This window comes from Littorina saxatilis, linkage group LG7 (genome assembly GCF_037325665.1).
Source record: "Littorina saxatilis isolate snail1 linkage group LG7, US_GU_Lsax_2.0, whole genome shotgun sequence".
NCBI lineage: Eukaryota > Metazoa > Mollusca > Gastropoda > Littorinimorpha > Littorinidae > Littorina > Littorina saxatilis.
In genome coordinates, this window is record NC_090251.1 from 46,024,152 (window position 1) to 46,039,972 (window position 15,821).

A 15,821-nucleotide genomic window follows, 5' to 3' on the forward strand; every position below is an offset into this window, starting at 1 on the left:
GATGATATAACTCACGACAACGAAGCACATATCAGTGAGTCAGGTTTGGAACATGTTGAGCTGATTTCTCAGGCACTTAGCACCAGGCATTCAGCGTTGCGGAAAAACTCGTATCCCTGTGTATGAGAAATAGTGAACAGGAATTATGACTACTTCAGCTGTGGAAGAAGCTGAAGAGCTTGTCAAGTTTTATGCTTGAATGTAGTTGTTTGTTTTTGTGATTAATGGATTGATAGATAGATTGATTGATTGATTGATTGATTGATTGATTAATTTATTGATTGATTGCGTGAGTGATTGATTGGTTAATTGGTTAATTTTTTTGTCGATTGATTGATTGATTATTGATTTATTGATTGATTGATTGATTTTGGCTTTTTTTGGGGATTCATTTAATTTTTATGAAGTTTGGAATACTTGCAATAGGTGAAAAAATCTCTCTTATCATAGGATACCTTACACCTAACAGGTTTCACACCTGTAATGATCTGCTATCATAGGATACCTTACACCTAACAGGTTTCACACCTGTAATGATCTGCTATCATAGGATACCTTACACCTAACAGGTTTCACACCTGTAATGATCTGCTATCATAGGATACCTTACACCTAACAGGTTTCACACCTGTAATGATCTGCTATAATAGGATACCTTACACCTAACAGGTTTCACACCTGTAATGATCTGCTATCATAGGATACCTTACACCTAACAGGTTTCACACCTGTAATGATCTGCTATCATAGGATACCTTACACCTAACAGGTTTCACACCTGTAATGATCTGCTATCATAGGATACCTTACACCTAACAGGTTTCACACCTGTAATGATCTGCTATCATAGGATACCTTACACCTAACAGGTTTCACACCTGTAATGATCTGCTATCATAGGATACCTTACACCTAACAGGTTTCACACCTGTAATGATCTGCTATCATAGGATACCTTACACCTAACAGGTTTCACACCTGTAATGATCTGCTATCATAGGATACCTTACACCTAACAGGTTTCACACCTGTAATGATCTGCTATCATAGGATACCTTACACCTAACAGGTTTCACACCTGTAATGATCTGCTATCATAGGATACCTTACACCTAACAGGTTTCACACCTGTAATGATCTGCTATCATAGGATACCTTACACCTAACAGGTTTCACACCTGTAATGATCTGCTATAAAATAGGGTTCCATCTTGGTTTTCTGCATTATTTGTTAGGTTGTGTAACGAGATTAATAAATCAATTAATCAACCAACCAATCATAAACTAATCACAACTGAAGAAGCTCAAAAGCACCAAAAAAACAATAATACACAAACACACACATACACACACATACACACACACACACACACACACACAAACACACACACACACACACACACCCCACTTTGGAGCTGAATCTGAGCACTACAACAGACGATTACATCTTATCACTGCAGTTATATATTAAATAAAGTTAACACACACGGGGAAATAAACTGTAAATAGATGTTTTCTTGAGGGAACTTTGAAAGTTGGTAAACAGTGACAATCTCGACCCCCTCAGTCAGCTCTCTCCCTAAGATGCAGTACTGTACAGAGACACTTTGCCTACTAATCAGGGTAAGCTCGGACAACTCTTAAGGGTGGTCCTCTCCCTTGCCAAGAATTGTGTCCCTTGTCCACATTACACAAACCACATCAGCTAAGATATGAAGTGGTTCCACTCCAAGATGATCTTTAGTTTCTCCTCAAAGAGCGTTCTTCACGATTTTCTGTGGGCTTTGAATAATCAAAAGGCTTTTCGTGAATCCAGGTGAAAGCGGTGTGTTGAAAGCCGATACATCATTAGGTCCTGTATTGCTTGTTTGGGTGTCAGAAGGGTTAAGTTGGAGTGGAAGGGGTTAAACTGGTGTATATTTGTGAATCCCCCGAAAGCGGCGTATGGCTGAATGGCGGGGTAAAAACGGTCATACACGTAAAAACCCACTCGTGCAAAATCATGAGTGAACATGGGAGTTTCAGCCCACGAACGAAGAAGAAGAAGAAGTATATTTGGGGTGTGCACGTTAAAGATCCCACGATTGACAAAAGGGTCTTTCCTGGCAAAATTGTATAGGCATAGATAAAAATGTCCACCAAAATACCCGTGTGACTTGGAACAATAGGCCGCGAAAAGTAGGATATGCGCCGAAATGGCTGCGATCTGCTGACCGATGTGAATGCGTGATGTATTGTGTAAAAAAAAATCCATCTCACACGGCATAAATAAATCCCTGCGCCTTGAATATGTGCGCGATATAAATTGCATAAAAAAAAAATTAAAAAAAATTAAAAAAATCCCTGCGCTTAGAACTGTACCCACGGAATACGCGCGATATAAGCCTCATATTGATTGATTGATTGATATTTGTGAACAAAGTCAAAGTTCACGCTTCTTCTTATTTTTCAACTTGAGTCTTGCTCTGCAGTTTGATGTCTCTCTGCTTAGACCCGAGTACGTGAAGTTAGCACACGGATTTTTAACCTCGATTGTTTGCCTAATACTTATACGTACGTATAACTCCCCAGATTTACCTAACATTTGTTTTCCTTTTTTTTTTTTTTTCATAGTGCAGGTGCCTCGCATCTAATCATTACGGGTGACAGCGAATCCCAGATGCTTCGTATCTTTTGAAATGCCAGGCAGATGGTAAAACTCTTCCAGGTTTCTTCGAAGTTCATGGCACGTATACACGTATGCCTCAGCATGATAACAAGGAATTGTCTAACTGTCCCATGAGGAGAACTTACTGTTCTGTTTCTGGCAGCAAAGACATGCTATACTGCTTTCTTCGGTGACAGTAAACGCGCGTATGTTTCACCTCAACCAGTCAAGATTTGCACAGCATTTTGCTTCGTCAAAACAAAACAAAACAACTTTTTTTGAAAGACCTTTAGGGACCCTCATGACAAAAATGTAAATTAAAGTCACAGCCACTTATCAACCCTTGTTAAAAATTATAGACAAACGTGTGCTGAATGACTGGTCAAGTAAATTACTAATGCGTCCTAATTATCTCCTAAGCATATAGATGGCATGCGTGCATGTTTGTCAGTTTCCCATTGATTGTTGAGTCAAGTTATTCTTTTTCAATTAGTTGAAATTAAAAAAATAAAACAACAGTAACAGCAAGGTGTTCGGCTTCTATCCGGGCCCAGCTACATTTAATTTAAACACCATGCTTTTTAGAATTTCTCAGGGAAACACGAGTATCTTCGCCACACTGAATGCCTGGTTCTAATAAGTGCTTTGAGAAATCAGCTGAACATGATCCAGACCTGTGGAAGTCTGACTCACAGATTATCTTCTTCCCTGTGCCATCATGTACACATCTCCCAAGTGGTCTAGTGGTTAGGATTTCGCGCTCTCACCGCGACGGCCGGGGTTCGATTCCCCGCTTGGGAAGATTTTTTTTATTGAAATTTTGTATGTATCAACGTCACTTGGAACTTTTCAAATCTATGGTTCTGCTTCTATTATTATCAATTTAATTAGGCTTTATTTCTACATACTTATGGTCGATTTAAAAATCTAGTTTTATGTTGTTTATGTATACAACATCAGAAAATAATAATAATTTGTTGTAAATAAATCAGTTTTGTTCGCTTTTGCACAACTAATGAAGGAAGAGATTGCCTGATACTCATCATGTAAATTTAACCGACTTTTTTACACAGCTTCACAGTAAGTAAGTAAGTAAGTCAGTCAGTCAGTCAGTAAGTCAGCAAGTTACTTAGTTAGTTAGTTAGTTAGTTAGTTAGTTAGTGAGTTAGTTAGTTAGTTAGTTAGTTAGTTAGTTTGTTAGTTTGTTAGTTAGTTTGTTAGTCAGTTAGTAAGTTAATAAATTTGAACGTTTGTAATTAATAATCAAAACACAAGAAAGGTAGGTTGTTGGAACGTTTGTTATTGACAAAACAATACACTGTTCACAAATATATCGACCCAACAATATATATTCAATATATATTGTATTGTTTTGTCAATAACAAACGTTCCAACAACCTACCTTTCTTGTTTTTTGATTATGAATTTTGGAACGTTGGCAGACTCTTTGTTTTTGGATTCGTTTGTAATTAAGTTAGTAAATAAGTAAGTTACTAAGTAATTAATCAAGCGAGTAAGCAAGCAAGTAAGTAATTAAGTTTTGAAATGATGACCCCAAAGGTAGATTTGTTGTTGTAACGCCCATCATCAGGACAGTACATTGAAACCGCCATTTTCAAACTACTTGAAGGAAAGCTGTGCGTTACTTGATTTTCAGGTATTACATGTATCTGAAATCCCGGACGGACAGTAATATATATGTAGCGCGCAGTACTCGGTATTACCCGAATTCCTTTATTTTTTATTTTTTTTTAAACTATCGTATAAACCAAGTCATGTCCAATATAGGCAATTTAGACCTGACGGACAATAAACCCCTTTAACTTTTCCTTCCTTTTTCCGGTATTACACTTGGCAAAGAGTAAGCATACCTGGCGCTCGTAACTCTTCTTCACGCCACACTGAATCATGCTTGTTCATAAAACTGACACGCAGCCCGGTTTAGAAGACTTCCGTTCTAATCCACAAAAGCTGTCAGCTATACTTGTGAGACTGAGAAACAATCTGCAGCAAGATCTGTAGTAAATCCACCTGTGAAATATATGAGGAGTTGAGCACTTGAAGTTATCAAGTCAGCGTTGTTTACTCACTCTTACTCATCGGGAAGAGCGGCGATACAGATTTATTGCAAGGTTAGATACTTGCGAAAAGTCGAGCATACTTGTCAAGAGATAGCCACCTGCACACAAAATGCAGGTGCCGTACAGGAACGAAAGAAGTCAGGCCGGGATCTTATTTACATCGCGTTATTTCTTTTAAAGCCTTGTCATCTTGCTGCTTTGATTGATTGATTGATTGATTGATTGATTGGTTGGTTGGTCGGCTGGTTGGTTGTTTGGATGATTGATTGATTCATTCATTCATTGATTGATTGATTCATTGATTGATTGGTTGGTTGGATATCCATTTTCTGAAAACAGGTACGCCGGCATGATAACGGATATGTCGCGGTGCGTCCCCGAAACTTGACCCGCTCTTTTCAGTTTTAGGGGACCCCCTTCTATATCTCTGGGGACCCCCTTCATGAATTTCTAGTACGTGTTTTGGCTTCGTGTGCGTAGAGGACGCAGGGACGCGCTGTTTGGTGAGCCCTGCTTTCGAAATTAATTCATAAAAAAATCCTACTTTGCATAGAAAACAGCTAAGTGTCCCAGGAATTATCTGACATATAAGCCTGCACAAATCTTTGTTAGTGCACATAACTGCTTTCAAAAGAAGGGGCGTATCTTTAATGCGCATAAAACTGAATGAACTCAACACCCTTCCCGTTCAGTGTCGAGCTGTAACGCGAGTTTGAAATGTCAATAATGATTACAAGGGTACGGCAGCGTGCCTTTGGCTCCCATTGTATGTCGTCGACATTATTGCAAGGGCCATTGTTCGCTTTGTACTTGACCCCTAAGGCCGAGTGGTCAGCTAATGTTGAGGGGTAGCGTGTGAATGGTGAGTGCTTCTGGCCGTTTGTATGACGGCTTACTAGTGCCAAAACCTGGGGTTACCCATTATCACGTGATAATTACTAATTAACGCTGTCAGTTACTGTTTTCACTCGTTAGTTACTCATTTTCACGGGATAATTAGTAATTTTCACGGGAAAATGACTAATTTTTAGTTTTGGCACTAGCAATCCGTCAGGAAGTGAGCCAAAACTAAAAATTAGTAATTAACAGGTGAAAGTTAGTAATTTTCCCGGGAAAATTAGTAATTAACACGTGAAAATTGTAATTATCAAGGGAAAATTACTAATTTTCCCTTGATAATTACAATTATGAGGTTTTGGCACTAGTACCCAGTAAACATTTTGGGTGCGCCGCGCATGCACCATACACCTGCGCCGTGCATGCGCCTCATGGAACTTTGGTGCATGCGCCTCAGTCAATACTATGATCGTCCACTAGTCGACGCGGCGCATGCGTATATGGTGCGCCTGACCATCGCGTGACCATGCCTGGAGCAGGTGACATGCATGCTAGAAGTCGATGCGGCGCATCCCAAGTAATTCGAAGTAAAACAAAATTCGAGTTATGATGACTATGCATGTATGCAATCTAACTGGACACACTGTTGACTTGAAAGACATATTGTAATATCATACATGGCATCACACAATAATCAAAGACACAAATGGAAAACGTGTAATTAACACCGTTACCTACTATACAATTGATAATATATATATACCACTCACTTGCTATTCGCCTAAATGCTTGCGGTGTGCTGTGACACATGTAAGAAACCAAAAGAAAAAAAGACTTTACTTTGGCGAAAAGAGCATATGCTGCTTATTTTTGTACATAACTGCTATAACTGTATTTTTACATGTAAAAAACATAGAGATATATCTTACCATTTCACCAAGACGGTCAAATTATTGACGATGAATAACGCATAATAAGGGGAGATCATGATGACGTACATGTCTATGGTTGCACAGTTGCCGCCCTTGGTTCGAAAACCCGGGGAACAGGATCAGGAATATCTAGTCGCTGGAACCTATAAGGTTATGCGGCGACTTATCAGATGATAATGTTTCGAACTTATCTTTTAAAAATTAAGTAAACAAATCTATGGAATATTTTGGAGTTCCATTGTGATTGGTTAAACAGATCTATATATCTTCTTATTATTTTATCCGTACTGTGTTTACATTTGAAAACAGATCTTTTCCGACGCCCCCCACTAAATTCATTTAAAAAAAAACCAAGACCTATAGGCTCTCGAAAATTTGATTTTCATAAGCACATTCCCCCCCTCTTCGTTCACAAAAAATCCGCAGGCGCTAGCTCTTACGGTTAGGACGCCGCTCTCGTGAAACGTTTTGGGGAAATCAAGCTGCTTGCCGTAAGGGGCCAGATATTGTTTTGCCAATTTTTTTTTAGTGTACCCCTTCAATAGCATGATACTGTCTTAAAAGGATTTTGAAATCGCTTGAGCCGTTTAGCCGCCGAATTAAATTAAAGAAATAGCTATATTTGGACTTTTTCACATTTTAAAGCTGGTTTTTTTTCCTACCGTCTGCACGACCAACCCACAATCCGATGTACCTTTCGGCTCTACGTAAAAACAAAATTAACAAACAAACAAACCAACAACAACAAAAACCAAGCAAAACAAATACACCCGCATTTTGGAACTGCGCGGCGTCGGTATGGCGCATTGACAGTGGCGATGGTGTAACCTAGAATTTAAATGCACCGGCGCGTAGTCTCCGCGGCGTATGTCCGCGCAGGTGGGATCGCCCAAGCGACGGTGAATGCATGCGCGGCGCACCATAAATGTTTACTGGGTAAGCCCTATAACGGCTTACTAGTGCCAAAACCTGGGGTTACCCATTATCACGTGATAATTACTAATTAACGCTGTCAGTTACTGTTTTCACCTGTTAGTTACTCATTTTCACGGGAAAATTACTAATTTTTTAGTTTTGGCACTAGCAATCCGCCAGGAAGTGAGCCAAAACTAAAAATTAGTAATTAACAGGTGAAAGTTAGTAATTATTCCGGGAAAATTAGTAATTTTCCCGGGAAAATTAGTAATAAACACGTGAAAATGGTAATTATCAAGGGAAAATTACTAATTTTCCCTTGATAATTACAATTATGAGGTTTTGGCACTAGTAAGCCGTCATACGTTTGGGTTTTCCCTGTCTCGCGACATTGAATAATGCCACTGCAATGCGCGATAAAGTCGTGCCTGTTTAAACGGATTACTGTCGCAGTATGGCTTTACAAGGAAAGGGGATTACGTGTCTACGAAAGTTTCTAATAAGCTTTAACAGAGATGTGCTCATAATTTCAAGTAACATTTTGAAGTAGCAGTATTTTGGCAAGAAACCAACAGTCCAACAGTAGTGACGGAATACTCAGTTGATTTCCTGGTTTACCGCAGAAAATGTCGACCACTATGACAGTATACAAGTATTTGTTAGTTATTTTTTATTATCAATTTTTGCCGTGTGGTCCAGAACTGATTTAAAAAAAAATGTGTTCTTTCGTACCTCTGGGTATGCGCATACTTTCTTAGTTTTCAGACATTTTTTTAATTTTTTTTATATAGTTTATACCAAAAACAAAAGTATAGTTGTCGACATAATCATTAATGGATATGCGTTTTGATTGTCTGCAAAATGCATTAACATCAGGCACCGAATTTATTTTGAACAATCCTATTTTCAATAGTAATACAAATGGTACATGTATATAACGAGACTCAATGACCGCATTACCCACACAATAATGTCACTTGTGCCCTTGAAAGTGTGAGAAATAAACAGCAGGCTTATTGTTGCACATATAGACGAAGCTGTAGAAAAAAATCTTCACATTAAAATGCGTATTACGTGACAGTCTGATGAGATCTTCGGTTATAACCTACCTGAAGATAAACAACCTCTGTTTGTACCTAAAGAGTTCACACTGATAAGTTAATCAGTTACGTCTGTGTTGCGGGGTAGAAAGCGTGGGAAACTCTCAAGGTAAAGTAATGTCATTGTAACCTTCAGAAAGTAAGCACTTTATTATTTTTTTAAACTAAAAGAAAAACTCCGCCGTCAGTCAATCAGGTGTCTTGTGCTGTCCAGTAATCCGAGAGAATTAACCAGGTATTCCTTTGACATCCTATTGGCAATGTTCAGTTTGTGTTTGCGTTTTGTGACCTAAGGCAGGGTAGTATACAAGCTGAGTTGCGTGGGAAATGCTGTTCCAATGAGTACCCATGCAGACGATTTCACACGTTCATTGATTGCGTGTTGCGCAGTTATGGTCATACACAAAAATGTTCGCCTTTCAGAATTACCGACTGCGACAGTGACATTGTATGTGTTATACAGGGTGGTGCAATAAGTCGTGCATAACGGAACTAGCTTCAGGCCTTTGGACTTCTGGTATTTAGTTGCGTGTCATTTGCTCACTATAAATGACTAGAATTTGCAAGAAAGCAACGCATACAAAGTCTTCAAGAAGTTGATTTGCAATGCTATCAAGTGACGACTGACAGCTACATCCAGATTTGTGTTTGACTAATTGGTGCTGAAAATGCGCTGTAGTTAAAATTGAATATTTTCAATTATATTCAGATGTCGGGACTGGGATGGTAAAAAAACCACGGATTTTTAATCACGTCTACCTTAAGCATTTCAGAGTTGGGTTGTGCATATAAATGTGTGCAACTGCAACATTAAGGCAAACCAATCAGGGGTGTTGTCAGACAGCTAAACGCAGAAGTTTTTTTTCAAATCGCCGAAAACTATGCCTTCATTTTGGGCAGAATTACCGAACTTTTTCACTGTATGGGGAAAAGAGACTCAAAAGACAGACTATAACTTCCAAAAATGTCCGCAAGAGTTATGGCTATATCGGCTAATTTGCCAAAGAAAAGAATTCCTGCAGCATCACTGGCAATAAAGTAGTCTGTGTTTGTATTTGACAGTTTTATCGACAGTCAGTAAACAAGGGTGGTAGACGAGATGACAAGGCTACACTAGGCCTTGCTGCAGGCTGAAATAAAGGAAATAATAAAGGATGGGATTTGTTTTGTTTTGTTTTTTAATCATTTCTTTGAAAGATTTTTGTCATTATTTAGGCTTACGCTACCACTAAATTATTCTGTGTTTGTATCTGACAGTTTTATCGACAGTCAGTTAACAAGTATGGTACTGAGTCGAGATAATAAGATTGCTACACTATAGGCCTTAATTGCTGCAGGCTGAAATAAAGGAATTAGAGGATGGGAGTTTTTGTTGTTGTAATCACCTCTTTGAAGGATATTTGTCATTATTAACTGGTGTTATGGTGATGGCAACCGTGACAACGGTGATTGTCTGTTCTCGGTTCAAGATGGTGCGCGGTTTAGCCTATTATTAATTTCTTGCCGACTTCGCTCGCGTGCACCACTGACACGCGAAACTCCAGCAGATAACAATGATATAGGGACAAACGATCTGGGTATATCCACAGTCAATATACTGCCTAAAATCCTATGATTGCTTGCAACTCGAGGGCAAAAAAAAGCATTAAGCTCAAAGAACATCTGATTAAAGTGTCATTACTCTTCCACTGATACCTGCCCATCTTTTAACCTCTAAACACGTCTTCCAAGTGCTTCAGTTTCTTTCGCGTCTCTTCTTCGGCTGCCTCTTCTTTTCTCCTGGCCCGTCTGCCACTAATCTTTTCATTCCGGGTCAGACCATTGAACACAGCCCTCAATTATTCTTTGCATCGTGCACCAGATCCTTCGTACCGGACGGAAGCGGAAGTCAGCCATTTTCATTCTGGAGTAGCCTCCCTTCACCTAAATATTCAGGGTCTTTGCTTAAACTCTTGCCCTTTGCCCCTTAAGTCTCGTTGGTTAAAAGATGCCTTCCCTCACATGTGTAAACGATCATATTCATAGCTGCAGATCTGCCCAGGCTTCTTTACACAGGGCAAGAGCATCCACCCTCGACCTCTTGCACACATACCAAAAATCAACAACCTTTGCAGTGTGATCATTTCTTGTTGAATTTATTACACAGTTTGACTTTGGTATCAGTAACGTACTTTTTTTCCTCCCATTTCGTTTTACTTACTCTTTTTACATTTAGTCAAGTTTTGACTAAATGATTTTACATAGAGGGGGGAATCGAGACGAGGGTCGTGGTGTATGTGTGTGTGTGTGTGTGTCTGTCTGTCTGTCTGTCTGTGTGTGGTCTGTCTGTCTGTGTGTGTGTGTAGAGCGATTCAGACTAAACTACTGGGCCGATCTTTATGAAATTTGACATGAGAGTTCCTGGGTATGATATCCCCGGACGTTTTTTTTCATTTTTTTTGATAAATACGTCATATCCGGCTTTTTGTAAAAGTTGAGGCGGCACTGTCACACCCTCATTTTTCAATTAAATTGATTGAAATTTTGGCAAAGCAGTCTTCGACGAAGGCCGGGGTTTGGTATTGCATTTCAGCTTGGTGGCTTAAAAACTAATGAGTAAGTTTGGTCATTAAAAATCGGAAACTTGTAATTAAAATTTTTTTTTTTATTAAACGATCCTAAAACAATTTCATCTTATTTTTCGTCATTTTCTGATTCCAAAAACATATACATATGTTATATTTGGATTAAAAACAAGCTCTGAAAATTAACAATATAAAAATTATGATCAAAATTAAATTTCCGAAATCGTTTTAAAAACTATTTCATCTTATTCCTTGTCCGTTCCTGATTCAAAAAACATATAGATATGATATGTTTGGATTAAAAACACGCTCAGAAAGTTAAAACGAAGAGAGGTACAGTAAAGCGTGCATCGCTACCGCGCCAAACAGGCTCGTCACTTTCACTGCCTTTTGCACTAGCGGCGGACTACGTTCAATTTCATTCTGTGAGTTCCACAGCTTGACTAAATGTAGTAATTTCGCCTTACGCGACTTGTTTTTTGTATCCAATTGCTGGGACATTCGGACGCGCTTCCTCCCGGTAGAAAGCTAACAGCAACAAAAGGCGCGCTACCCAGGCGTGTTGCATTCAATTGTATTCAGCCACCTGCACTTATGGCAGAATGACCGAGGTCTTTTACGTGCCACTGTGGTGACACGGGTTTGGGACATGCATACCGTCTTTGAGTCTGCACATGAAGTTGGCCCGTTGGCCCTGGATTCGAACCTGTGACTCTAGGATCACAAGTCTAGTGCTTTACCAACGGAGCTACCCGGACCCACCTTTGAATAACTTAATTCATAATAATAAATAAAAAATCGTACTCTGCACAGAAAGCAGCAAGGCTGCACGTTTTGGGTGTTGTTCCAAGCGGAAAAAACGCTCTTATCCTCCCAGGTAAAGCCAGACTGCTCTCTGCTAATCCACAACAAGATCTTTGGCTAGCTACCTGAGAAGGAAGCTAGGCACCGTACCTGCATCTTTAAACTTCTTGCCCTTCACCCTCCAACCCCTTATTTTTTAGGCTCTTTCTCCTCCTCTCTTGGCTAAAACCCCAAAAACCCGAACCCTCGTGATAATAACCATGTTCTATTCTTCGCCCCGAAAAACTTGGCCCCAACAATGGACCTGACACTGGACACGGTTTTGGCTCGCACAGATCCGCTTTCCTCACCCTGTTGACACTGCAATGACGGTGCGAAGAGGTCAGTATTGTCCACCATTGTCCACCATCGGCGGAGGCTTCGTCGCTGATGGTCATTCATATCCAGACCTTTTGTGCTGCTTTCTGGTAGGGTCCGAATGATGGTGTTCGGGGTCTTTTGTGACGGTCGGGAGGCGCTATGATAGAATTTCAGACTTAGAGAGTGCCACCCTATTGGTAAGGGAACTATAGGGAGAATTTAGAAAGGTTGAAATTGGCGTTTTGAAGGTGAATTCACGCATGAAGTCGTGGAATGTGGCTTTGTGCTATAGAACTCTGGCTTTGTGTTATAGAACTCTGGCTTTGTGTTATAGAACTCTGGCTTTCTGAGTCATTTTTCACAAGCTTTTTGTTCCTTCGCATTGCTTTATGTTGGTATATTTTTACCCCCACAGCTTTCAATTGATATTTGTGACCAGAAAGTGAATTTTCGCACAGAAATTCAAGAAAACATTTCGGAACTATTTTTGAGTGACGCTGAATGTTTAACAACAAGTACAACTATAAGCTCTTCTTCTTCTTCGTTCATGTGTATGCACGTTTTTACCCCGTCATTCAGGCAGCCATACGCCGATTTCGGGGGAACTACCATAAGCTCAAATGCAGAAAGTAGAGAGAAAAAAAAGCTGTGAGTTCTGGTCTTGATATCGTTATAGTCGTAAGTGGATGACAGTGATGAATACAGCAACACGAAGTGCGGTGCTGCCAATAATGCTGGAGGATTGCTGGACCCGCAACAACGACTTCCGGCGACAGTCAATCCTCGTCAAAACCTGATCTGAGATTTACATAGGACATTGCAAAAATTAATGGCATGACTTCAAATATTGTTGTTGTTGAAAAGACAACCTTTTAAAGGGTGTTCGGGGGTAGGGGTTAGTGGGGAGACCGGGGAAGATTTAAAATCAAAATTGATCTTAATTCGAAAAATAATGCTGTTTTGTCCCGTCCCTGCCCTGATCATACGGACACGTGAACCGTAGCAGAAACATCATTTATCTTTGTCAGGATCCACAGCAGGACAGTCATTGGCAGGAATTGGATACTTGTGTTGGGGAAGCATTTCTTTTTTCTTTTCTTTATTTGGTGTTTAAACGTCGTTTTCAACCACGAAGGGTTATATGGGGAAGCAGCCGCTAGACGTCGGCCCGACGCGTCCAAACGTCTGACGACAATCTTCTTTGTTGTCTCTCTGAAACACGCCATTGTTAGCGCCATCACTAGATTCTCTCCCCTGCTCGATTTTCTCCCCTGCCCGACCCGCTCCCCTGTTTTTTCCCCTGCTCGATTTTCTCCCCTGCCCGACCCGCTCCCCTGCTCGATTTTCTCCCCTGTCCGACTCTCTCTCCTGCTCGATTTTCTCCCCTGCTCGATTTTCTCCCCTGTCCGACTCTCTCCCCTGCTTGATTTTTTCCCCTGCTCGATTGTCTCCCCTGCCCGACCCTCTCCCCTGCTGGATTTTCTCCCCTGTCCGACTCTCTTCCCTGCTCGATTTTCTCCCCTGCTCGATTTTCTCCCCTGCTCGATTGTCTCCCCTGCCCGACCCTCTCACCTGCTCGATTTCAACTTGTTGATTTGTCAATGCGCCCCTTTTCGCCCTTGACCGTTTGTTATTTTGTTTGTTTGTTTGTTTGCCTTTGTGTTTTTTGTGTTTGTTTGTTTGTTTGTTTGTTTTTTGTTTTTGTGTTTGCTTGTTTGTTTGTTTGTTTGTTTGTTTGGTTGGTTGGTTGGTTGTTTGGTTGGTTGGTCGGATGGTTATAATTGGTTGTAATTTTGTTTGTTTGTTTTTCAAGTGTGTTTGGTTGTTTGTTACATGCTTGTATTAGTTATAATAATATACAAAACTGGTGGTAGCGGCGTGCTGAATATTTGTATGTTATCAGTGATATTAGCTTTTAGTGACCGTTAACAGCGAAATGCATGTAGTTGCGTTGAAACTGACAGAGTGACATTAAACAGACAGACAGACAGATCATAAACCACAGACAGCCTTACTGGGTCCGAACCTGATTTTATCGGGTGACAGACCACAGCCTCACAGTAAACACCCCCCCCCCCCCCCCCCCCCCCCCCCCCGCGAGAAGCGAGAATGTCAGTTTCTGTCAAACAGGGAGCATTATGGGAAAATTGTGCCTTTGCCGGTGTAACACGAGAAAATTACTCCCACGAGATTTTTACTCCGGAGTAAACATTTCGTACGAAAAAGTTACTCCCTTTACGAAAAAAGCACTCCCCCATTTCACGAGAAAATTACTCCCCAAGACAGGTGAGTTCCGAGTAAACATTTCGTACAAAAATGTTACTCCCATGACGAATAAATAACGAATAAATTACTTCACCCAAACACAAGCTATTCAACTTCCCATGCCAGGTGTACGAAATTTTTACTCCCTTGTCCCCTGTTAGTCTTGGTGGTGGAAGGGGTGGAAGGAGGGTAGCGCGACATTCGTGTGCGCAAGATCACTTATTGGCATTATCCCTTCGCCCGCATCCCATTTTTGCCTACGAGATTTTTACTGGAGGTAAAAAAATGGGGAGTAAAAATTTCGTGGAGGGAGTAATTTTTTCGTGCCTTGGGGAGTTCTTTTCTCGTACGAAAAGTGTACTCTGAGTAAGAATTTCGTACGAAATACTTACTCCGGAGTAAATTTTTCGTGGAGTAAAATTTTCGTGTTACACCGGTGCTTTGGAAATCATAAAAACACATGCGATATGAAGGGAGAAAAGAATGACGGGGGCAAGAAATTGGAGGTCTTATTATGATCGTGGAATGTAACAGTTCTTTTCTACTCAAACCATAGTCGCGGCGACACGCCTTATAACTCCTCCCCCTTCCTGTCCAGCTTTTCTTCCAAGTTCCGATTCGATCAAAAAGGCAGACGACAATTTTTATTTTCATCGTCTAAGCATATTATTTTCGCACAAAAGAGCAACAAGCCTGAGCGGGTCGATTGCTTTTTACTCGTGTTTTTACAGGCTTTGTGGGTTTATCTCTCGGTCCGCTTATCCGCAATTTTCCTTTCTTGACATTGTCCTGGGGGGAAAAAGACTTTTCTTTTGCCGTGAAAAGTTCAGACTGTTAATTTAGACGACCTTTTGGCGGCACTTTACTGTTGAACGGACGAATGTCAAGGTCTGTTTTGGTAAACCTGGGTGTTTTTTTCACAGTTGGTGAAAGAAATGTCAGTATAATTAATTTTTGATAACAGGCTAATTTTGGCTAGGGCATGCATGGGAAAAGAGTGAACATTCTTTTTTTCTCTCCCATAAATGGAAAAAGACACTAATCTGTGTTAAACACATTGGACATGGATAAGGTTTATATGTTTATTTGTCAGATATATTTGTTTGTTTCCTATCTTGTTTGTTTGTTTGATTGTGTGTTTTTGTTGTTGAAGTTATTTGTTTGATGGTTGGTTTGCTTGCTTGTTTGCTTGTTTGTTTGTTTGTTTGCTTGCTTCTTTGGTTGGCGCGCGCACTCACATAAACCTCTCTCTCTCTCTCTCTCTCTCTCTCTCTCTCTCTCTCTCTCTCTCCCCTCTCTCTCTCTCTCTCTCCCCT

The 15,821-nt window shown here is 40.3% G+C and overlaps 1 non-coding gene across 1 annotated transcript; it reads left to right on the plus strand.

The window, feature by feature from the left end:
• The first annotated feature begins 3,376 nt into the window (after positions 1-3,376).
• Positions 3,377-3,448, plus strand: Trnae-cuc (transfer RNA glutamic acid (anticodon CUC)). The gene has a single exon. It is a non-coding gene; the product is annotated as a tRNA-Glu (tRNA).
• The last annotated feature ends 12,373 nt before the right edge of the window (positions 3,449-15,821 follow it).